The 24,322-nt window shown below is 46.2% G+C and overlaps 1 long non-coding RNA gene across 1 annotated transcript in view; it reads left to right on the top strand.

Moving 5' to 3' along the window:
* Positions 1 to 23,397, top strand: part of LOC136394536 (uncharacterized) — a 35,994-nt gene extending 12,597 nt beyond the window's left edge. The window contains exons 2-4 of the long non-coding RNA XR_010749205.1: positions 11,085 to 11,213; positions 18,444 to 18,655; positions 23,237 to 23,397. This is a non-coding gene — a long non-coding RNA (uncharacterized lncRNA). The remainder of the gene's footprint in view (positions 1 to 11,084; positions 11,214 to 18,443; positions 18,656 to 23,236) is intronic.
* The last annotated feature ends 925 nt before the right edge of the window (positions 23,398 to 24,322 follow it).

Raw genomic sequence — 24,322 nt, 5'->3', positions numbered from 1 at the left:
CTTTCTTTCTCTCTCTCTCTCTTCTCCTCTCCTCTCTTCTCCTCTCCTCCCATCTCTAAAATAAATAAATAAAATCTAAAAAAAAGAAAAGAAAAAAATATAGTGAAAATAATAAAAAAAAATTTAAAAAAAAAAAATATATATATATAAAAAACGTTTAGGTTGGGGCCTGACCAGGCAGTGGCACAGTTGATAGAGCATCAGCCTCAGATACAGAGGACCCAGGTTCAAAATGCCAAGGTTGCTGACTTGAGCCTAAGGACGTTATAGCTAGAGCAAAGGTCACTGGCTTGGCTGGAGCCCCCTAGTCAAGGCACATATGAGAAAACAATCAATGAACAACTAAGGTGCCGCAATGAAGAATTGATGCTTCTTGTCTTTCTTCCTGTCTGTCCCTACCTGTCTCTCTCTCAGTCTCTGTCTCCTTTGCTAAAAAAAAAAAAAAATGTTTAGGTTGTCTGACCTGTGGTTGCGCAGTGGATAAAGCATGGACCTGGAATGCTGAGGTCGCTGGTTCAAACCCTTGGGCTTGCTGGGTCAAGTCACATATAAGAAGCAGCTACTATAAGTTGATGCTTCTTGCCCCTCTTGCCACCCCCTTCTCTCTCTTAAAAATAAATAAATAAATAAATATGTTTAGATTTATGCTTCCTTTCAAGAGTATGCCCCCTCCCCACCCAGACTCTTAACCTTTGCCTTTCTCTCTCCCCTAAATTCCAAGGATACTTCGTTTGCTTCTGTAACTTGTTTCCTGTGCCTGTGCAGCCCAGCTGGCTCACGTCTACTACGTGTCTAACTTTCTAAATAAACGTTCTCTTCTAATTTTAAAAAGTTTATTTATTTTTGCAGCACGGAGGAATTTATTGTGCAGAAGTCAGAGAAGAGAGGGCCTTGGAGACAGGTGCAGGGAGTTAGCCCAGGACAGCTGCCACTGCCCACTGCTCCCCTGGTTGCAAATCTTATGGGGTTCCCTAGATCTTAAGAGAAAGAGAGAAGCAAGGAAAATGCACCTAGGGGGAAGAAGAAGAGGAGGAGAAAAAGGGGAAAGGTTTGGGTGTGATCCCTGAAGGGAGAGCTCCTTTTCTATTAATTAATTTTTTTATTTTTATTGATTTGACAGACAGGAAGGAAGAGAGTGAGGGATCAGAGAGATGAGAAGCATCAACTTGTAGTTGCATCACTTTAACTGTTTATTGATTGCTTCTTATACATGCCTTGGGGGGTCTCTAACCAAGCCAGTGACCTTGGGATCATGGATGATCCCGTGTCACATCAGTGACCCCCACACTCAAACTGGCAACCTCAGGATTCCAAACCTACAACCTTGGTGTATGGCGACTACATTCTAACAAACTGAAAAAAAGTTTAAACAAAACATTTAGAGCAGGGCCCTGGCTGGCTAGATAAGTTGGTTAGAGCATTTTCCCCATGTGCCAAGGTTGTGAGTTCAATCCTCCATCAGGGCACATACAGCAATCAACTAATGAATGCATGAACAAGTGGAACAACAAATAGATGTAGTTCTCTCTCTCAAATCAATAAATACATAAAAATGTATATATGTGTATGTATATATATGTGTATATATATATATTTTAGTGAGAGACAGATGAGAAGCATCAACTCATAGTTGCAGCACTTTTTTTTTTTTTTTTTTTTTTTTGGTATTTTTCTGAAGTTGGAAACAGGGAGGCAGTCAGACAGACTCCCGCATGCACCTGACCTGTATCCACCCGGCATGCCCAACAGGGGGTGATGATCTGCCCATCTGGGGCGTTGCTCTGTTGCGACCAGAGCCATTCTAGCGCCTGAGGCAGAGGCCACAGAGCCATCCTCAGCGCCTGGGCTATCTCTGCTCCAATGGAGCCCTGGCTGCAGGAGGGGAAGAGAGAGACAGAGAGGAAGGAGAGGGGGAGGGGTGGAGAAGCAGATGGGTGCCTCTCCTGTGTGTCCTGGCTGGGAATCAAACCCGGGACTCCCGCACGCCAGGCTGACGCTCTACCACTGAGCCAACCGGCCAGGGCCAGTTGCAGCATTTTATTTGTTCATCGATTGCTTCTCATACATGCCTTGACCAGAGTTCTCCAGCTGAGCCAGTGACCCCTTGCTCTAGCCAGCAACCTTGGACTCAAGCCAGTGACCTTTGGGCTCAAGTCAGCAACCATGGGATCATGTTGATAATCCCACACTCAAATCAGCAACCTTGCGTTCAAGTTGATGAGCCTGTGCTCAAGCCAGATGAGCCCAAGCTCAAGCCTGTGACCTGGAGGTTTTGAACCTGGGTCCCAGGTCAATATTGTATTCCCTGAGCCACCACTGATTAGGCTAGAGAGAGTGAGGGCATTTTTAAATGCATCAAGAGCCTGACCAGGTGGTAGTACAGTGGATAGAGCATCGGACTGGGATGCAGAGGACCCAGGTTTGAAAGCACAAGGTCACTGGCTTGAGCGCAGGCTCACCAGCTTGAGTGCGGGGTCACCGGCTTGAGCATGGGATCACAGACGTGACCCCATGGTTGCTGCCTTGAGCCCAAAGTTACCTAGCTTGAAGCCCAAGGTCGCTGGCTTGAACAAGGGGTCACTCACTCGCTCTGCTGTAGACCCCTGCCCCCTCGTCAAGGCACATATGAGAAAGCAATTGATAAACAACTAAAGTGGCTAAACTAGGAGTTGATGCTTCTCATCTCTCCCTCCCTGTCTGTCTCTGTCTCTCCCTCACTAAAATATATATATGTTGGGGACCAAAAAAGTCAACAGGGTTTTTGCAGTTTAGATTTTGGGGGGACAGAGGTGTGGGGAACTGGCTATAAGCTAACAGTCTGCCCAACCACCCACCTCACTTGTTCTATGAAGTTACTAAAGGCTGTTAAGCTGTGGTGCTGGATTGTTTTTACTCATCCTAGCCTCCATGTCCCCCAGAAAGACTGGAGGCAAGTTTCTTCTTTGTGTAAAGTTAAGATATTAAGTATGGTGGAGGTTTTCTGCACTTGGTAAAAATTCTTAGGTTGCACCTGACCAGGCAGTGGCGCAGTGGATAGAGCATAGGACTGGGATGCGGAGGACCCAGGTTCGAGACCCCGAGGTCGCCAGCTTGAGCACGGGCTCATCTGGTTTGAGCAAAGCTCACCAGCTTGGACCCAAGGTCGCTGGCTTGAGCAAGGGGTTACTTGGTCTGCTGTAGCCCCACAGTCAAGGCACATATGAGAAAGCAATCAATAAACAACTAAGGTGTCACAACAAAAAACTAATGATTAATGCTTCTTATCTCTCTCCATTCCTGTCTGTCTGTCCCGATCTGTCCCTCTCTCTGACTCTCTCTCTGTCTCTGTAAAAAAAAAAAGAAAAATTCTTAAGTTGCCTTGAAAATGTAATCAGAGATCTCATTATTTGCTAATGGCCCACTTACCCTATAAATAAAGCAAGATGCGGTTTTTGGCACGCTCTCTTCTTGCCAGCAGCAATTGCAGAGCCCTCCCGAACCCATTCTTTAATTATTTAAGCGTATTTTCTTAATTCTATGCCATTCCCACTCAGGACCTGGAATTACTAGTCACGCTGGTTCATGACATATATATAATTATATATAAAAAATTTTGTGTGTGTCACAGAGAGCTGCCTTGACTGGTGGGCTACAGCAGAGCCAGTGACCCCTTGCTCAAGCCAGCAAACTTAGGCTCAAGCCAGAGACCTTGGGCTTCAAGCTAGCAACCATGGGGTCACATCTATGATCCCACACTCAAGCTGGCAAGCTCAAGGTTTTGAACCTGGGTCCTTCATCATCCCATGTTGATGTTCTATCCACTGTGCTACCATCTGATCTGGCAGAAATTTGACTTTTTATTTATTTTATTTTATTTTATTTTTTTCTGAAGCTGGAAATGGGGAAAGACAGACTCCCGCATGCGCCCGACCGGGATCCACCTGGCACACCCACCAGGGGCAACGCTCTGCCCACCAGGGGGCGACGCTCTGCCCCTCTGGGGTGCCGCTCCGCCGCAACCAGAGCCACCCTAGCGCCCAGGGCAGAGGCCAAGGAGCCATCCCCAGCGCCCAGGCCATCCCCGCTCCAATGGAGCCCTGGCTACAGGAGGGGAAGAGAGAGACAGAGAGGAAGGAGGGGGGGTGGAGAAGCAAATGGGCGCCTCTCCTATGTGCCCTGGCCGGAAATCGAACCCGGGTCCCCCGCACACCAGGCCGAAGCTCTACCACTGAGCCAACTGGCCAGGGCCGACTTTTTATTTTTTTTATTTTTCCGGTTAGAAGCAGGGAGGCAGTCAGACAGACTCCCACATGCGCCCGACCCGGAGCCACCCAGCATGCCCACCAGGAAGCAATGCTCGGCCCATCTGGGGCGTTGCTCCGTTGTGGCCAGAGCCATTCTACCATCTGAGGCAAAGGCCATGGAGCCATTCTCAGCACCAGAGCCAACTTTGCTCCAATGGAGCCTTGGCTGCGGGAGGGGAAGAGAGAGATAGAGAGGAAAGAGAGGGGGAAGAGTGGAGAAGCAGATGGGCACTTCTCCTCTGTGCCCTGACCTGGAATTGAACCCTGGACTTCCACATGCCGGGCCGATGCTCTACCGCTGAGCCAACTGTCCAGGGCAGAAATTCAATTTTTAAACATGTCACTACTGGCCCTGGCCTGGTAGCTTAGTTCCTTAGAGCATTGTCCTGAAGCACAGAAGTTGCTGGTTCAATACCTGGTCAGAGCACATACAGGAATAGATCAATGTTTCTATCTCCCCCCCCCCCCCCGTTAAAATCAATAAATAAAAATTAAAATTAGGCCCTGGCCAGTGGCTCAATGGATAGAGCATCAGCCCAGTCTATGGTTGTCCTGGGTTCAATTCCCAGTAGGGCACACAAGAGAAGCAACCATCTGCTCCTACCGCCTTTCATTTTTCCTTTCTCTCCCTCTCTCTTCATCTCCCACAGCCAGTTATTCTATTTATTGGTTTGAGCATGGCTCTGGGCACTGAGGATAGCTCCCTTGGAGCACATCAGCCTCAGGTGCTAAAAATAACATGGCACTTGAGCATTGGCCCCAGATGGGGTTGCTGGGTGGATCCTGGTCCATAGGGTTACATGCAGAGTCTGCCTCACTATCTCCCTTCCTCCCACCTAAAAGAAAAAAATTAAAATAAAATAAAAATACATGCCAGACCTGTGGTGGAGTAGTCAATAAAGCATGGACCTGAAATGCTAAGGTCACCCGTTCGAAACCCCAGACTTGCCTGATAAATAAAATGGCTACTGGCCCTGGCCGGTTGGCTCAGTGGTAGAGTGTCGGCCTGGCGTGCGGAAGTTCCGGGTTCGATTCCCGGCCAAGGCACACAGGAGAGGCGCCCATCTGCTTCTCCACCCCTCCCCCTCTCTGTCTCTCTCTTCCCCTCCCGCAGCCGAGGCTCCATTGGAGTAAAGATGGCCTGGGCGCTGGGATGACTCCTTGGCCTCTGCCCCAGGCGCTAGAGTGGCTCTGGTCGCAACAGAGCGACGCCCCAGATGGGCAGAGCGTCGCCCCCTGGTGGGCGTGCCGGGTGGAGCCCAGTCGGGCACATGCGGGAGTCTGTCTGACTGTCTCTCCCCGTTTCCAGCTTCAGAAAAATACAAAAAATAATAATAATAATAATAATAATAAAATGGCTACTCAGCCACGATCTTAAGAACAATGCAGGCCTGAAGGAGGAAGAAGGACTTCCTTACTCAGTAATGTGGCTCAGACTTGCATTGTTCTTAAGATGAAGGTGACCAACTTTTCTACAGTGAAGAGAACAAAAATAAATTGAAGAAAACAATATCGTAAATAAAAGAAATATTTTATTCATTGCAACAATAATACACTATAACAGGTTTTACACAGGGGGTCAGTTCACTGTCCCTCAAACTGTTGGAGGGCCGGACTATAAAAAAAACTATGAACAAATCCCTATGCACACTGCACATATCTTATTTTAAAGTAAAAAAAAACCAAAACGGGAACAAATACAATATTTAAAATAAAGAACAAGTAAATTTAAATCAACAAACTGACCAGTATTTCAATGGGAACTATGGGTTTGCTTTTGGCTAATGAGATGGTCAATGTGCTCCTCTCAATGACCACCAATGAAAGAGGTGCTTCTTCCAGAAGTAAGGCGGGGCCGGATAAATGGCCTCAGGGGGCCGCATGCGGCCCGCGGGCCGTAGTTTGGGGACCCTGCACTATAATATGATAAATGCATAATAAAAAACATTTGTAATATTTTATATTGTAATTATGCTTACATGCCTATTAATTTTTAATAATAATTATAAGAAAAAATTTTCCATTGAATAAATATTTTTGGTCAATGTATCATCTTGTAACAATATATTGGAAATATCTGAACAAGAAATATCCTTCATATTGAATTTTACGGCAAGTGCTGCAGCTAGAATATCAACATTCAATCTCAATTTCTCACTTGTCCAAAAGTCATTAGCAATTGATAAAACTCAACTGCTGCATTAGTTCCAGGACAGCACAATGTAAATTGAACAAGAATAAATAAATTTCCACATGGAATATGTTAATTTTTGAAATGACTGAATATTTCCACCCATCTTTTATCAATTTCGATGTGTTCATTTTCCCATTGTATTAATTTTTCAGAATTTAAAGATATATTCAGTCTTCTAATTTCTTCAAAGAGACAATTGTCGTCTATTTAGATGTCTGACATTTCTTTAGATAAAAACTCAAGACAAGATTCAATATCTGTCCAATATACTTGCAATGAAGTAAAAAAACACCATTGAAAACTGTTATTTCCCGTGATATTTGTTTCAGACCATTTTTGATATATTGAAAACATGTCTGGTAAAAATTCTGCACTTCTTGATAAACTTTTCTGTTATGCCCAGATTTGATTCCTCTAAGTCTGACAATTTTTTTTTATACTTAAAGGAAGGAATTTTTTTTCAAAACGAGATTTATATTGAAGGATAAAGTAACTTCCATAGCTGAAATACGTTCACCTTCAATCTTTTTTTTTTTTTTTTTTTTTTTACAGAGGCAGAGATAGACAGGGATAGACAGACAGGAATGGAGAGAGATGAGAAGCATCAATCATCAGTTTCTCGTTGCGTTGTGCGTTGCGACTTCTTAGTTGTTCATTGATTGCTTTCTCACAGGTGCCTTGACCGCGGGCCTTCAGCAGACCGAGTAACCCCCAGCTGGAGCCAGCGATCTTGGGTCCAAGCTGGTGAGCTCTTTGCTCAAGCCAGATGAGCCCGCGCTCAAGCTGGCAACCTCAGGGTCTCGAACCTGGGTCCTTCCGCATCCCAGTCCAACACTCTATCCACTGCGCCACCACCTGGTCAGGCACCTTCAATCTTTTGAATTGTTTTGTGAATAGATGCTTGATTATGTACAAAATACATTATTGCCCTGGCCGGTTGGCTCAGCGGTAGAGCGTCGGCCTAGCGTGCGGAGGACCCGGGTTCGATTCCCGGCCAGGGCACACAGGAGAAGCGCCCATTTGCTTCTCCACCCCTCCGCCGCGCTTTCCTCTCTGTCTCTCTCTTCCCCTCCCGCAGCCGAGGCTCCATTGGAGCAAACATGGCCCGGGCGCTGGGGATGGCTCTGTGGCCTCTGCCTCAGGCGCTAGAGTGGCTCTGGTCGCAACATGGCGACGCCCAGGATGGGCAGAGCATTGCCCCCTGGTGGGCAGAGTGTCGCCCCATGGTGGGCGTGCCGGGTGGATCCCGGTCGGGCGCATGCGGGAGTCTGTCTGACTGTCTCTCCCTGTTTCCAACTTCAGAAAAAAAAATGAAAAAAAAAAACAAAAATCATTATTATCTCAGATAGTTTATTATTAAAAACTATTCCAGGATTTTAGGCATTTGTCTAAACTTAAAAAATATGAATGGAGGCCCTGGCTGGTTGGCTCAGCGATAGAGCGTCAGCCTGGCGTGCGGGGGACCCGGGTTCGATTCCTGGCCAGGGCACATAGGAGAAGCGCCCATTTGCTTCTCCACCCCCGCCCCCCTCTCCTTCCTCTCTGTCTCTCTCTCCCCCTCCCGCAGCCAAGGCTCCATTGGAGCAAAGATGGCCCGGGCGCTGGGGATGGCTCCTTGGCCTCTGCCCCAGGCGCTAGAGTGGCTCTGGTTCTGGCAGAGCGACGCCCCGGAGGGGCAGAGCATCGCCCCCTGGTGGGCAGAGCGTCGCCCCTGGTGGGCGTGCCGGGTGGATCCCGGTCAGGCGCATGCGGGAGTCTGTCTGACTGTCTCTCCCCGTTTCCAGCTTCGGAAAAATACAAAAAAAAAAAATATATATATATATATGAATGGAGAGGCTCAAATAATTATAGAACACGCTCTATAGCAGGTGTTAGAGCAAGCCATCTAACTTTTAAATATCCTAAAAGTTTTTTGTATTCAACATTTGCTTCTTCACAAAATTGTTTTAAATTAACAACAAGAACAGTAAAATGACTAAAATGCAAATAAATTGTAGTTATTACTTCTACATCAACTGGCATGGCACATGATGCTATGTTGATTGCATTTGACAAAACATGTGCATTACTCCTGACCAGGCGGTGGCGCAGTGGATAGAGCGTCGGACTGGGATGCGGAAGGACCCACGTTCGAGACCCCGAGGTCACCAGCTTGAGCACAGGCTCATCTGGCTTGAGCAAAATGCTCACCAATTTGGACCCAAGACTGCTGGCTCCAGCACGGGGTTACTCGGTCTGCTGAAGGCCCAAGGTCAAGACACATATGGGAAAGCAATCAGTGAACAACTAAGGTGTCCCAACGAAAAACTGATGATTGATACTTCTCATCTCTCTCCATTCCTGTCTGTCTGTCCCTATCTATCCCTCTCTCTGACTCTCTCTCTGTCCCTGTATAAAAAAATATATATGTGCATTACAACCTATTCTTAGTATTTTCTTTTGCAGTAACTCTTGTAATTTTACATACACATTATTCACCCCTTTGCATCTTCACCCACCAAAATTTGTACAGGTATTTGTATTATCAGCCATCAGTGCAACAATTTTGGATTTCAAATTGTTTTCATTTAGTACTCTGTATAGATGGTTTGACAAAGTTTCAGAAGTTTCACCCCCAATGGATTCTAAATTTAAAATTTTTACTTGAATGCCCTTGGTAACATTAAAATATCTTATTATTGGATACAATTTAATTTCACTATGATTTGATGCACCAGATAAATCATTACAAATGCTGCAGTTTCCAAGTCCTCTGTAAGTATTTTGTCACAGTAATTTTTTAAATACTGATTTCAAAATAGCCTATTTTGTCCTGGCACATAAAAATTTTCAATAATTTAGTTGTACAATCCATACTACAAAAACTTTGTGAATTATGGTATGAAATGCAAATGTTTTCTCCATTGCAGCCAACTGTTTTTCATCTTCAGAATAATTTGAAGTTTTAAAAAAACTTATTACTTTGTAACTGGAAGCTGGTGCATCTGATGATTGCTTCTGTTTATTAGTGGTCAAGTGTTTCATTATCGCTGCTCTGCCCCCAACTACAATACAAAAATCTCCGCTGCAAATATTGCAGAAAACAGTGATATCTTTCTTTGATATGAGGAATGGAAATTCCTTTTCAATTTATCGTTGAAATGGCATTTTCTCTTTTTTGATTTTTCCATCCCTTAAATGAAATTTAAAATTAAAAATAAAATAAAAAAATAAAAATAAATAAAATAAAATATGGAGCTACATGAACAATGCAAGCACATTAGCAACTGAAAACGTTACCTCATGGTAGACGAATTTTCTGGAAGCTAAATTAACAAACTAAATATCAAACAAAACCACTAATTTGGGGTGATATTCAGGCATATTTATCATTTTTTAATTTAAAAACATCTATTTTATGCAACTAATTAATCAAAATGCGTTATTTACTTATTTATTTTTCTTTACAGGGACAGAGAGAGAGAGTCAGAGAGAGGGATAGATAGGGACAGACAGACAGGAACGGAGAGAGATGAGAAGCATCAATCATCAGTTTTTCGTTGCGACACCTTAGTTGTTCATTGATTGCTTTCTCATATGTGCCTTGACCGCGGGCCTTCAGCAGACCGAGTAACCCCTTGTTTGAGCCAGTGACCTTAGGTCTAAGCTGGTGAGTGTGTTTTTAATTTGCTCAAGCCAGATGAGCCCGCGCGCTCAAACTGGCAACCTCAGGGTCTCGAACCTGGGTCCTCGGCATCCCAGTCCAACGCTTTATCCACTGCGCCACCGCCTGGTCAGGCTCAAAATGCGTTATTAATAGATATGGTTTGAGGTTAGATTTCCACTTTAAAACGAATTTCGGGAAAATACTTGTAAATAAAATTTTACGTATTTGGAAATTATTAAATAGATAATGAACTAATAAAACGTGAATTGTGCTTACCTGTATGATTGAATATTCACTGAGAAATAATTGTGAGTCTATAATGTCGTATGTGCCATTTCGTGTTTCAGTAAGAAGTACACAAAGCCATTTGCATGCTTGGTATATCGCGCACTCTCTCAGGGTCTCCCATGTGGAGCACGTGTGTCTCATAACTGAGTCTCGCCACACTGTACTGATCCTTGACGAATCGTCAGGTCAAATACATATACCTCAGATCACACACAATGGGTCGACTCTGCATAGATCAAATACGGACATTTACAGATTAGCCTTCTAATATCAAAAAGGACAACATGTAGGAGGACACTTTTCCAGGGAGGATGAAACTTACAAAAGAAGAACTGTCCTCCCTGTGAGGTCGGTGGGCAATGGGGGAAGGTCATGTGAGGAACCAGGCCTGGGAACTTTGGCTGGAACTGCCCACACCCATGCCCGCCAAAAAGAAATGGCTCGGAGCCATTTGAAAAAGAACGACTGTCTGTCAGCCAATAAAATTTCACCACCTCATATCAACTTACCATCACCCTACCGACCCTATAAATTACCCCACAGCGGAAGAATTTGCACGACTTCTCTGGCCCCTGTCTCGCAGACCAGAGAACCTCATCTGGGAAGCACTCTACTAAATAAAGTTTTTGCTGTTCCACACTTCATGGCTATGCCCTTTTTTCTTTCTCTGCAGGGAAAATACCTTACATTTGGGGTCAAAACCCGGGAGCAGCTTGAAGCCTTCTGGGGCCACTCCTTTCCCCTTCCCTTCCGAGGAAGAACCAGGACCTCCGACCTCCTACCCACTTTGGCACATGTTGCGGTAAGTCCCCTGCCTCCAGCCTCCCCTCAGTTCTTTACGCCGAGACTCCCTGTCCGTAATTGCAGCTGCGTCAGGGACCTCTTATCCATTCTGAGTGCATGTGTGCCCGTGGAGATGTCCCAGACACTCACTCTACCTAACCGTCTGTTGACCAGAGCTTGAGTTGCAGGACGCCAATTCTCATCTCTGATCGCTCCTAGGGCTGAGGGTGGCCATAGAGGCACAGGAATCTAAACCTAACTCAAAAACACTCCTGGAGTGCCTTATCCAGAATCTCTCCCTCCCTAAAGAAGAAGAAACTGATCTCCACCATGGCCAGGCCACAATACCCACTGGATAATTAAACCAGGTGGACTCCTGAGGGACGTTCGATTTTAACACCACCAATTTAACTATTGCCAAGGAACTGGGAAATGGTTGGAGATCCCTTACATTCAGGGTTTATAGTATTTGCGCTCCCATCCTAATCTCTATGCCGCCTGTTCTACGGCGCAGGCCTTTTTTGGCCAGAGAAACCTCACCTAAACCTTCTACTCCTGATCTTTCCTCCTTCACTGACCCCCAACTCTCTCCCCCTCCTGCCTGACCCCCAGGGGTGCCCCTCTCTTGGGACCCCTCTCTGGTCTTTCTGTGGACCTCTACTGCTCCAGTCTCTTCCCTCCAGGAAGCCCCCCTCCCCTGCTGGCCAGGAGCCCCTCCCTTCTCCACTGTGTTCTTAAGCCCCTCCCCTTTCAGGCCCTCCTCCACTAGCCATTGGCCCTCACACGGGTTTGCAGGGCTCCTGATCCCACAACTCAACCCTAGTCTTCTAGCAGGAAGGCCTGGCCCTGTCCTGCCTCTGGCTCCGGCGTTTCCAGCTGGATCTGGGTGCCAGGCTCCCCAGAAGCCCCCCTCCTCTTATTCTCAGCCCCCAAACCCCTATCCGAGACCTGTGAACATGGCATTTAAAGTTTTTAATATTCGTGGCTGGTAGGAAAAGTCCTAGGCTGCTCACCAGGCCCGCATGCAGCAGAAGGTAACGTTCCAAACCCAGGCTCTTATGGCAGCTCTGAGGCCAGTAGAGCAACAGGGGCAAGGCATAGAAAGTGCAAACCCAAGTCCAGATCACAAAGAGGAACCCCACCAGGAGCTTGCTTTAAATGTAGCAAAGAGGGTCACTGGTCCTGACAGTGCCCCTGCCCGAGACCACCTACTAAGCCCTGCCCTAACTGCAAGCAGCCCGGTCACTGGCAGAGCAATTGCCCCTTTTGAGCAATAGGCTCTTCCTCAGTGCCTCTCTACGTGGATGGCAAGCCACCCAAATGGGAAGCCAAGCCAGCCAGGCAGGCCCACCACTTGAACTCCTAGGCCTCATGGATGACTGACACGGCCCAGACTCAGAGACGCCCATCACCCTCGCCGAGCCCAGGGTAATACTACAGGTAGCGGGTAAGTCCATCTCATTTCTTGTGGACACGGGGGCTACCTTCTCTGTTTTGCCATCACACTCTGGACCTCTAGTTCCGTCATGGGTCTTGGTTATAGGAATTGATGGGACCACTTCTTTTCCCCTTAGCATACCACCCGACATGTAGTTTGGATGGATTCCCCTTCTCGCACTCCAAATTCTTTCTTTCCTCGATCTAATAGACACTGAATTCCCAATTTTGCTCTCTTAGCCAAACCCCCCTCCTCTTGCCACCTACCTCCCCTTTCTGTCTTTACTCTATCGTCTCAGGGAACACGTGGACCGGACCTTTCCTCCCATAGGGGGTCCAGATGAAGCATACCCAACGGTCCCCCTCCAGCCAGGAGACAGGGTTTTTCTGGGAGCTCCAGCTCGGCTCCCTACAGCCCAGGTGGATGAGACCCCATATGGTAATATTGACACTCCTACTGCAGCCAAGCTCCTGGGGCAAACACCTTGGTACCATGTCTCTCGCCTCAAGCTTGTCCCCATGCAGGACTGCTGGCAGTCGGAACCACTGGGCCCTACCCGTCTCCGGCTCACTAAAAGGTTGGGCCCTGAAAACCCTCCTGTTGCTCTTGTCCCTCCCATCAGAAACCTGAATCCAGAAGTGAGCTAAAGCAAGAAGCAATGCTGTTCAATGAGACTGGCCCAATGGAAGAAAGCATCAGGGTCCTCAACCATCTACAAGAGAAACTGCACAAGGACCTCTCCTCCTACAACCCACTTAACTCCTGGTGGCAGCCACCCATCCTCACCTGGGCTGCCCCTATCCTAGGTCCTCTTCTACTTATCAGCATATTACACATATTTGCTCTTCTTTTTAAAATTCTTACAGGACTGCATCCACGAGGTTTCTCAAGTCATGGTCAAATAGATGCTCCTACACCCATATATGCGACTCCCCTCAGAGGCACCACCTTCCAACCTCCCTTCCCCATGACACCCCTAAGCAGCAGGAAGTAGCCAGACGAATAGAGGCGCCCCTATCTAACATAAAAGGTCGGAATGTGAGGTCAGTTGGCAGTGGGGGAAGGTCACATAAGGAACCAGGCCCGGGAACTTTGGCTGGAACTGCCCACACCCATTCCCGCCAAAAAGAAACGGCCTGGAGCCCTTTGTAAAAGAACTACCGTCTGTCAGCCAATGAAATTTCACCATGTCATATCAACTCACATAACCCTACCGACCTTAGAAATTACCTCCCAGCGGAAGAATCCTCGCAACTTCTCTGGCCCCTGTTTTGCACACCAGAGAACCTCATCCAGGATGCGCTCTACTAAATAAAGCTTTTGCTATTCCACCCTTTGTGGCTATGCCCTTTCTTCCTCGGCGGGGAAAATACCTTACGTTCCCTAAAGGAGGACGATTGGTCACCTTATTAAGATGGTGGCTGAGTAGCCATTTTATCTATCATTGCCTGGTCAAGGCACATAAGAGAAACAACTACTACAAGTTGATGCCTACCACTCCTACCCCCACCTTTCTCTCTCTCTTTTCTCTAAAAGTCAATAGTAAAATCTAAAAAAAAAAAAAGTCATTTCTGTGTTCAAAAGTCAACACTGTATTTTGAAAACAAGTATAAAATAGCTCTGCCTACTTTTCTCAAAACCCTTTATAATTTAGTTTATCCTACCTGTCCCACTTTATTTCAGTCTCCCACTTATTGGAGCACCTCCATTCCTGCTTCCCAAGACCTTCATGGCTTTGTACCTGCACTATCCCCCCAACACCTACCTTTCCTTTTTTGTTTGTTTGTTTTCCCACCTGTCTTTCCACAACCTCCCTATTTAGGCCTATCTTTCCAGGGTTCCCAGTCTCACAGTGTTATTACCTCTTCAAATATGTGGGTCTTGCTATTTATTTTTTTTTTTAATTTTTATTTATTTATTCATTTTAGAGAGGAGAGTGAGAGAGAGAGAGAGAGAGAGAAGGGGGGGAGGAGCAGGAAGCATCAACTCCCATATGTGCCTTGACCAGAGAAGTGCAGGGTTTTGAACCAGCGACCTCAGCATTCCAGGTCAACACTTTATCCACTGCGCCACCACAGGTCAGGCTAATTTTTTTGTATTTTTTTTAATTTTTTTACTTATTTATTCATTTTTAGAGAGGAGAGAGAGAGAGGGAGAGAGAGAGACAGAGAGAGAGAAGGGGGAGGAGCTGGAAGCATCAACTCCCATATGTGCCCTGACCAGGCAAGCCCAGGGTTTCGAACCGGCGACCTCAGCATTTTCAGGTGGACGCTTTATCCACTGCGCCACCACAGGTCAGGTGGGTCTTGCTATTTAAATAGACTATAAGTTAGCAGAAAAATCATATCTTGTACTTGTTCTAAGTCCTCTCATGATTCTCAGAGAAGGGAGTCAGTAAATGCTTGTGGGCCTCTGGCTGGATAGCTTGGTTGGTTAGAGCATCATCTCAGTATGCAAAGGTTGCAGGTTCAGTCCCCAGTCAGGGCACACACAAGAACAGATCAGACCAGATCGATGTTTCTCTCTCTCTCTCTCCCTCTCACTCTCTCCCTTTCTTTCCCTTCCTCTCTCTCTCTAAAATCAATAAATAAACTTTTGTTTAAATGCTTGTGGGGAATTTTTTTTTCTTCTGAATTTGGAAACGGGGAGACAGTCAGACAGACTCCCGCACGCACCCAACCGGGATCCACCCGGCATGCCCACCAGGGGGCGATGCTCTGCCCATCTGGGGCGTCGCTCTGCCACAATCAGAGCCATTCTAGCGCCTGAGGCAGAGGCCACAGAGCCATACTCAGCACCCGGGCCAACTTTGCTCCAATGGAGCCCCGGCTGCAGGAGGGGAAGAGAGAGACAGAGAGGAAGGAGAGGGAGAGGGGTGGAGAAGCAGATGGGTGCTTCTCCTGTGTGCCCTGGCCGGGAATCAAACCCAGGACTCCTGCACACCAGGCCAACGCTCTACCACTAAGCCAACCGGCCAGGGCCTGTGGAGAATTTTTTTGAGAGAGAAAATGTTTACTAAAGCTGGGAACAGTGAAACAAGGCACGGGCTTAGGGTAGAAGAAGCAACAGGAGAGAGCCTAAGTGGTGCTCTGGTTTGGCTCTCTAGAAACATTTTAGGACAGAAGTGGGCCATCCGCACCAGGCTGAAAACACTCAATGAGAAGTAAAAGTCACAGTGAAAGAAGTGAGGCACAGCAGGGCTGCTTTAGCTCACTGAAAAGTCAGAGAAAAGGGGGCCTTGGTGACAGGTTCAATGGGTTAGCCCAGGACAAGCTGCCACTCTCCATTGCTCCCCTAGCTTCAAGTCTCATGGGGGACCCTTAAGAATTTAGGAGAAAAAAATAAAGATGTGCACCTGCGAGAGAAAAACGGCATAGGGGTGCTCCAGAGATAGGCTGCACCAATGCTTGTGGTTTAAAAAAAGGGAAGGGAAGCCCTGGCCGGTTGGCTCTTCAATAGAGCATTGGCCTGACGTGTGGAAGTCCTGGATTCAATTCCTGGTCAGGGCACACAGGAGAAGTGCCCATCTGTTTCTCCACCCTTCCCCCTCTCCATCTCTCTCTCTCTCTCTTCCCCTCCTGCAGCCAAGGCTCCATTGGACCAAAGTTGGCCCGGGCGCTGAGGATGGCTCCACGGCCTCCACCTCAGGTGCTAGAGTGGCTCTGGCTGCAACAGAGCAACGCCCCCTCATGGGCAGAGCATCGCCCCCTGGTGGGCATGCCGGGTGGATCCCAGTCAGGCACATGCGGGAGTCTGTCTGACTGGCACCCTGCTTCTAACTTCAGAAAAATACAAAAAAAATAAAAGGAAGGGACTGACCTCTGTGGCGCAGTGGGTAAAGCATCAACCTAGAACACTGAGGTTGCCAATTTGAAGCCCTGGGCCTGTCTGGTCAAGGCACATATGGGAGTTGATGCTTCCTGCTCCTCCCCTGCTTCTCCTCTCTCTCTCTCTCTCTCTCTCACTCTCCCCCCACCTCTCCAAAATTAATAAATAATAAATAAATAAATTTTAAAAAAGGAAGGAAAACTAATATTTATTGAGCATATGTGAAGTGGCAGCCCCAGTGCAGAATGTTTCCCACAAATTATTTTTCCACAGCAACTCTGAAGTATTATTATCATCATTATCACCTCTCAGAAAGAGTTCATTAAAAATCATACTGTTGCCTGACCTGTGCTGGCACAGTGGATAAAGCATTGATCTGAAATACTGAGATCACCAATTCAAAACCCTGGGTTTACCTAGTCAAAGCACATACGCAGAGCAACTGCAAGTTGATGCTTCTCTCTCTCTCTCTCTCTCTCTCTCTCTGAAATCAATGTAGGGCTGGTGGCCGTGGCCATGTAGATTTGCATTGAATTCAGACAGACAGTAAAGGAACTGTGAAGCTGAAAAATGGTGGGCCATTTCATTTATTAGAGTCTCACAACAGCAGACAAGCAGGCAGGCAGGGAAAACCACTTTCCACTCTCTCAGGACTGACTAGCAAACAGGCCTTGGGTGGGAGACACCTTCTCCAGAGAACAATAGCAAAAAATGACCCTTCCAAAATGGTGGCAGGCAATCCACAATCTACAGTCTGCATCCCTGAGGGCAAGCACCTGTAGCCTTATGTAGACTACACACAGGAGGTGCTGCCCCATGCTCATGCACCAATCAGGCAAAGTACAAGCAAGCAAGCCTAACACACTTGTTTGCCCAATAATCAATAAATAAAAATATTTTTAAAGCATACTGTTACCAAATTTCAGAATCAGGATTCAGACCCAGGCCTCTCTGATTTCAAAAACAGTGCTTTATTTTCTCCAGCATCATTAGTATTTCTGCTTGTCTCTACCCCTCTTACACTATAAGCTTCTTGAGACAGGAATTATGTCCTTTTGTGTCTGTATTTCTAGCACCTTATGCAGGATCTAGATTATAATAACCATATTCAATAATTTTTAATTTTATTTATTTTTACATATAATTTTCTTTTATTGGGAACATATTCACCTAGTTAATGGATTTATTTATTTATTTTTAAGATTTTATTTATTTATTTTAGAGGAGAGAGAAAGGGGGAGGGTAGGAGCAGGAAGCATCAACTCGTAGCTGCTTCTCATATGTGCCTTGACCACGATAGCCCAGAGCTTCAAACCAGTGACTTGAGCATTCTAGGTTGATGCTTTACCCACTGTGCTGCAACAGGTCAGGCTTTTTGTTTTCTTTGGCATGAGATAGACAAACAGACATAGGGACAGACAGGACAAAGATGAGAAGCATCAATTCTTTGTTGCAGCACTTTAGTTGTTCATTGATTCCTTTCTCATATGTACTCTGACCAGGGGGCTCCAGCTGAGCCAGTGACCCCTTGCTCAAGCTAGTGACCTTGGGATCAAGCCAGCAACCTTTGGGCTCACGCCAGCATCCATCAGGCCATGTCTATGATCCCCAGCCTTGCGCTCAAGCTGGTGAGTTGCACTCAAGCTGGCAACCTCCAGGTTTCAAACCTGGGTCCTCAATGATAGATACATGAATTTACCAGGAATTCCAAACTGCCCTCTTGATGTTCCACTTATCTGTCAGACCTCACCCTTACTGGACTATCGCCCCTGAGACAGGAATTCCAAGAAGCTGACAAGCCACCCCAAGGAGGAGCATTCCGGACATATCAGGACTTTTGATTCAACACCCACTTGCTTGAGACTCTCCTTTTACCCTATAAATTAGTCCCCCTAGCTTGTACTGGTGCTCTTGTCCCCAGAGAAGTGCCCGGCAGGGTTCCTTTCTTCCTTTCAATAAAGCCTGTTGCTCTGGTCTTTTCAGACTCCCATGGATTCCAACATTTGGTGCCGAAACCCAGGAAAGGGTACTGACTGCCTGGACGATCCCTCTTTGCCGTCCAAACTTACAACCAGGGAAGCAATGGGCAGCGGCAGCTCGTCCCGGGCTTACTCCCTGATTCTCTTTGGACGTGTAATTGTAGGTTGATTGGCCGGCAGTCTAACCCTGTCCTAAACCCCTGCCAGATCAGAAAGGTAAGGAGTTTCTCCCTTCCCTCTCCTGGTTGGCTTTAATTCGATCCATAAATCCCTAGTCCATCGTCGGATGACTTTCTCCAGTCAGCCTCACATTTTGAGGAGTTTGCCATTTTTCTGTCCCAGGGACAGCACATTCCAAAAGTATAAGTGCTTAGCCAAATCCCTCCACATTCTCTTTGAGCTCCTTCTTAGGTGGTGATGACCCCTAACTAGGATGACTCCACATTCCCAGGAGAGCTTTCTCCTTTGAGATTGTGATTGGAGGCGGGGACACCCTCTCTAGATCACTAATCTCAACATTGGGCTCTTCGGAGTCAAAGCCGTCTGACCAAACCCCATTAGGCTGTCTTCTACTCATTTTATTTTGCCATACAGCCTGGCCACAATATAAACTAGACAATGACTCCCACTGGCCTGAAAATGGGACATTCTATTACAATATTCTGAGAGATCTTGACAACTTTTGCCACCGGACTGGGAAAGCTTCTGAAATTCCTTACATGCAGGCTTCCTTCTACCTTCTCTCCTGTCCTTAATTTCTGTATCACTTGTTCTGCCCGCAGGCTGTTTTTGGCCAAAGAAACCTCACCTAAAACCTCAGCTCCTAATCTTTCCTTCTCCGCAGACTCCCAACTCTCTCCCTCCTGCCTGACCCCTGGGGCACCCCTCTCTCGGGACCCCTCTCTGGTCCCTCTGCAAATCTCTTTTGCTCAAGTCTCTTCCCTCCAGAAAGCCCCCTTCCCTCTCTTCGCTGAATCCTCTTTCTCATTCACCTGCAAATACCAGTCTTTCTCCTCCCCTGCTGGCCAGGGGCCCCTCCCTTCTCCGCTGTGTTCTTAAACCCCTCCTCCCTCCTTACAGACTGGCAGCTCTGTCTCTTTTTCTTCCTTGACCCAACCGGCTTCAACTGTTTCTTTTTTTTTCTTTGACCCATCCTTACCCCTCCTCAGAGACTGACTGTGCCTTCCACTACCCCTCATCCTCTCCCCTCTCTTCAGAACTCTAAATCTTTTGACTCCTCTGACCATGCGGCGCCACACCAGTACTTCAACCCCCTCCTCCTCCTCCTGCAGATGCTGACCCTCCTTCTTTTCCATCTAGCTATTCACACTGTCCATCTATCTGCTTTCTCTTTTCCTCCCCTCTATGCTGGCAACTCCCTGCCATCTCAAAAAAACTTAAAAAAGCAGAATTGAATATTAAGCTATTTGAGTGAGTAATCTGTTTTGTCTCTTTGTCAGAAAATATCTCTAGTATAATTTGAATTGAAACAAGTAAAGCGTGCTCATTTAAATTCCTTAATTCATAATGTGTATCTGAAGTCTTTGTTTAATGTGTAACTGTGTCTGTTTTTAAGGCCTTAAACCAATAATTACCCACCTCTTAAATCAAGACTTACTCATCCCCACGGACTCTCCCTGAAATACCCCCATCCTCCTGTTCAAAAACCTTCAGGGGCTTATCGCCTCATACAAGACTTACACCTAATCAATGAGGCAGTAATTCCCCTCCATCCAGTAGTCCCTAATCTCTACAAGTTACTGTCACACATTCCCTCAAATACCACTCACTTCACAATCCTAAACCTCAAGAATGCCTTCTTTACCATTCCTCTACACCTTGACTCTTATTTTCTGTTTGCCTTTACCCAGACACTAATGCAGCCCAGCAATTTACATGGACTGTCTTACCCCAGCGGTTCAAAAACAGCCCACACCTGTTTGGGCAGGCACCAGCTCAGGATTTAGCAGCATGCAATCTCAAAACTAGTACTCTCTTACAATGTGTAGATAACCTACTCCTCTGCAGCCCCTCCATGCCTGCCTCAAGGAGACACACCACCACCCTTCTTAACTTCCTCGCTATGAAGTGATATCACGTCTTCTCTACTAAGGCTCAACTTCACTCTTAGTCCATAGTCTATCTGGGCATTGCCTTAACCCCCAAAACCTGAGGTCTCACCCTAGATCGAACTCAGACCCTCTGCAGTCTCCAATCTCCTACCACTGCATATCAAATCCTTTCTTTCCACAAAAAAAAAAAAAAAAAAATCCTTTCTTTCCTCAGTCTAATAGGCTTCTTTAAACACTGGATTCCCAATTTTGTTCTCTTAGTCAAAACCCTCAGTGAGATCTTCTGAGCATGGCTTTTAAGGTCTATAATGGCCAAGGAAGTAACAGAAAAAGCAAATAAGACCTAAAAGAAGTCAGGAAAGCCTGACCTGTGGTGGCGCAGTGGATAAAGCGTCGACCTGGAAATGCTGAGGTTGCCGGTTCGAAACCCTGGGCTTGCCTGGTCAAGGCACATATGGGAGTTGATGCTTCCAGCTCCTCCCCCCCTTCTCTCTCTCTGTCTCTCTTCTATCTCTCTCTGTCTCTCCCTCTCCTCTCTAAAAATGAATAAAAATAAATAAAAATTAAAAAAAAAAAACACCTCTTACCTAAGAGTGTGCCTTAAAAAAAAAAAAGAAGAAGTCAGGAAATACCAGCTTTTGGCATATGTTCTTAAAGGCTCCAGTGCCTTAGGGCTTCATAGGATTCCATCAGGGCCCTGCTCCAGAGTGGAATAAAGGTCATTGAACTGAAGCCTGCCAGGCTTCCCGGCCCCACTGGTTTATATGTCTGTGCTGTGGAAAGAGGGACACGAGAAAGTAAGCTGCCCCCTTGCTCTATGGAGGGAGGGTTCAGTCTCTTCTAGCCCTGCTCCAGCTACCTGTGACCTCACCTTGCCAGCATGCTGGGAATTGCCACTGAAGGCCCAAGGACATCATTCACAAGCCTAAGGTATTTCTTCCAAGTGGCAGATAAACTAATCTCATTTCTTGTAAACACAAGAGCCATCTACTATGCCTTGCCTGAATATTTGAGTTTTATTTATCTCTTGAAGATCTCTACTGTGGGTATCTCCTTTATTCCTCTTGTCTCAATGGCCCATGCCTATTGTAGGCTGGGACCTGCTGCTAATTCCAGTTAGAAGCAGTGGTCACTAGGACTTAAACTCTAACTGCAAAGTGTAGAAATGTAAACACCCTTTTCCTAAGTACTTGCAGAATTTACAGGTTACTCAGCAAACTGTTCAAAGACTGTTCAAGAGGTGCTTCCAGCATTACATCACCCAAGGACTGACTTTCACGTGGACAGGTCCACACATCGTGATCCTAACAACTCCCACTGCTGCTAAGAGTGACTCTTTCCTCCACCCTGACCATCTGGAGCTCAGAAACAAAGAAACAAAACCGACCCCTTGTCCTTCCATTCTCTATTCACCTCTCAGCCTGCCTCATTCAATCAGGGGCTTTCTACTCATATGGGACCAACACCTATAGGTGTCTCCCTACTAATTGGACAAAAACCTGTGCCCTAATCTATCTCACCCCAAATATCAACCTAATCCCACCCCATGAGCCTCTTCCAGTTCCTAGTACACTACCCGTAAATCTAAGGACCAAATGAGCTATACAAGTAATTTCTCTTCTTGTTACTTTAAAAATTTCTATAAAAGTAGGTCTAAGGGCAGGGGGACTGGCCACTTCCCTGTCTTATTCCTACTCTCTCTCTCTCTCTTTCTCTCTCTGAAGCCCAGTAAATTCGTAAACATGGAATCAGTGGTTTCACACAAACTGGGTGTCTTGACTATTGCCTTTCATTGGTCCACTCACTCTCTTATTTATTTTTCTAACTTTTGGACCCTGCCTCTTACGTTTGTTCACTAGTTTCTTACAGAACCGCATGCAGACCTTCGCCAATCAGAAAATTGGAAAAATCTACCTAACCCTACACACCAACCCTGAAACCTGCCCTTGTGAAACAGAAAAATCTGAAACCCTATATCAGCAAACCTCCTAAATCCTATCTTTCAACCTTTACAGGTCCCCTAACCCTAAAGCTCTCCCATATCCCTGAAAAACTAGGAGAATGAATAGCATTCACCTCTTAACACTTCTCAGTCTTTTTACTCTTCACATAGTAAGGGATTGCTGGGTCTTCACAAGATTGCTGGGTCTTCTTGGCTGAAGAAGAGCCTAGAAACGAACATGAAACATTTCTTTTAGCTCAAGGTAACTGCTCTCTCCAGGGCTGCCAGGAAAGAATATCTCTAACTTTACCATGGAAGAACTTTCACCCCACTATACAACCCTCCTTATCCGAACACTTGCCCCCTTCTTTATCGAGTTTCTACAGGCCCGGATGAGAGAAATCTCTAGGATTATCTACAATCAAATGCTCCAACACTCCTTTTCCCCAATACCCAAAGGAGAACTTCAGGAGGGAAATATCAAATAGGTAGGGATGACAGCAGGAAGAAGCCACCCCTCAGCCTGAGAAGTTCCTTCCTGAATGTTCTCCAAACCCCCTTCCTTTTAAACCACACATACTCATTCCTTCTGAAACTTACATCAACAGGCTCCCTATCTCTAAAAATCTCCACATGTCCTTCCATTCGAGAGGATCCAGACCATCACGTCTCATGAGGCTCATCCAGGAAACCATGTATCACCATGTCACTCTGTCCACTCAGCACTTGCAGCAAGCAACCAACAATTATTACCTCACAAAATTTTTTTACTTCCTCACTCAGGTTTTTGGGAACATCGCCTGGTTCAGACCTCACAGCACAGAAATTGACAACCTCCTTAACTGGATGGGGGACTTATCTTGACAAGGTTCTCTTCTTGAGTTCTCTCCAGAAGAAGCAATAATTTTCCAGAAAAGTGCCCGGCAGGGTTCCTTTCTTCCTTTCAATAAAGCTTGTTGCTCTGGTCTTTTCGGACTCCCATGGATTCTAACACTCAGCATTCCACTGCACCACTGCTTGGTCAGGCTGTTGTGGGTTTTTCTTTCTTTTTTTAAAATAAATATTTTTTAAATTAAAAGTGATGCTTTTTTTTCTATACTAAATAAGAGATGGGGAGGCAAAGAGAGACTACCGCACGTGCCCCAACCGGGATCTACATGGCAAGCCCCTTACCAGGCGATGCTCTGCCTATCTGGGGCCACTACTCTTGCTCGGAAACCGAGCTATTTTTGTACCTGAGGCGAGGTTATAGAGCCAACCTCAGCAACCAGTGCCAACTTGCTTGAACCATTCAAGCCACCACTGCAATAGGGAAAGAGACAGAGAAGGGGAGAGGGATGGAAAAGCAGATGGTTGCTTCTTCTGTGTGCTCTGATCAGGAATCCTACCCAGGACATCTACATGCTGGGCCAGTGCTCTACTTTTAAACCAACTTGCCAGGGCCAAAAGTGATGCTTTCAATTGTTATATTGTTATCTTGCAAAATTATTTCTTTTACATTTGCTTACAAGGGAGTTGTGGGAACCAGTAAACACCCATCTACATGTCCAAATTAGAACTTAGCAAATTCTAGAGATGAAAGGAATAGTAGGCAAGTTTGACCTCAGGTTTATTGTATGCTCACTATGTGCCCAGCTCTGTTATGGGTGTTGCAAACAGTTTTTGTGTGTGTGTGACAGAGACAGAGAGAGGGACAGATAGGGACAGACAGGAAGGGAGAGAGATGAGAAGCATCAATTCTTCGTTTCAGCACTTTTGTTGTTCATTGATTGCTTTCTCATATGTGCCTTGACCAGAGGGCTACAGAAGACCTAATGACCCCTTGCTCAAGCCAATGACCTTGGGTTCAAGCTGGTGAGCTGAGCTCAA

Source organism: Saccopteryx leptura, chromosome 2, assembly GCF_036850995.1.
Source record: "Saccopteryx leptura isolate mSacLep1 chromosome 2, mSacLep1_pri_phased_curated, whole genome shotgun sequence".
Classification (NCBI taxonomy): domain Eukaryota; kingdom Metazoa; phylum Chordata; class Mammalia; order Chiroptera; family Emballonuridae; genus Saccopteryx; species Saccopteryx leptura.
This window is presented reverse-complemented; position numbering and strand designations above follow the sequence as displayed.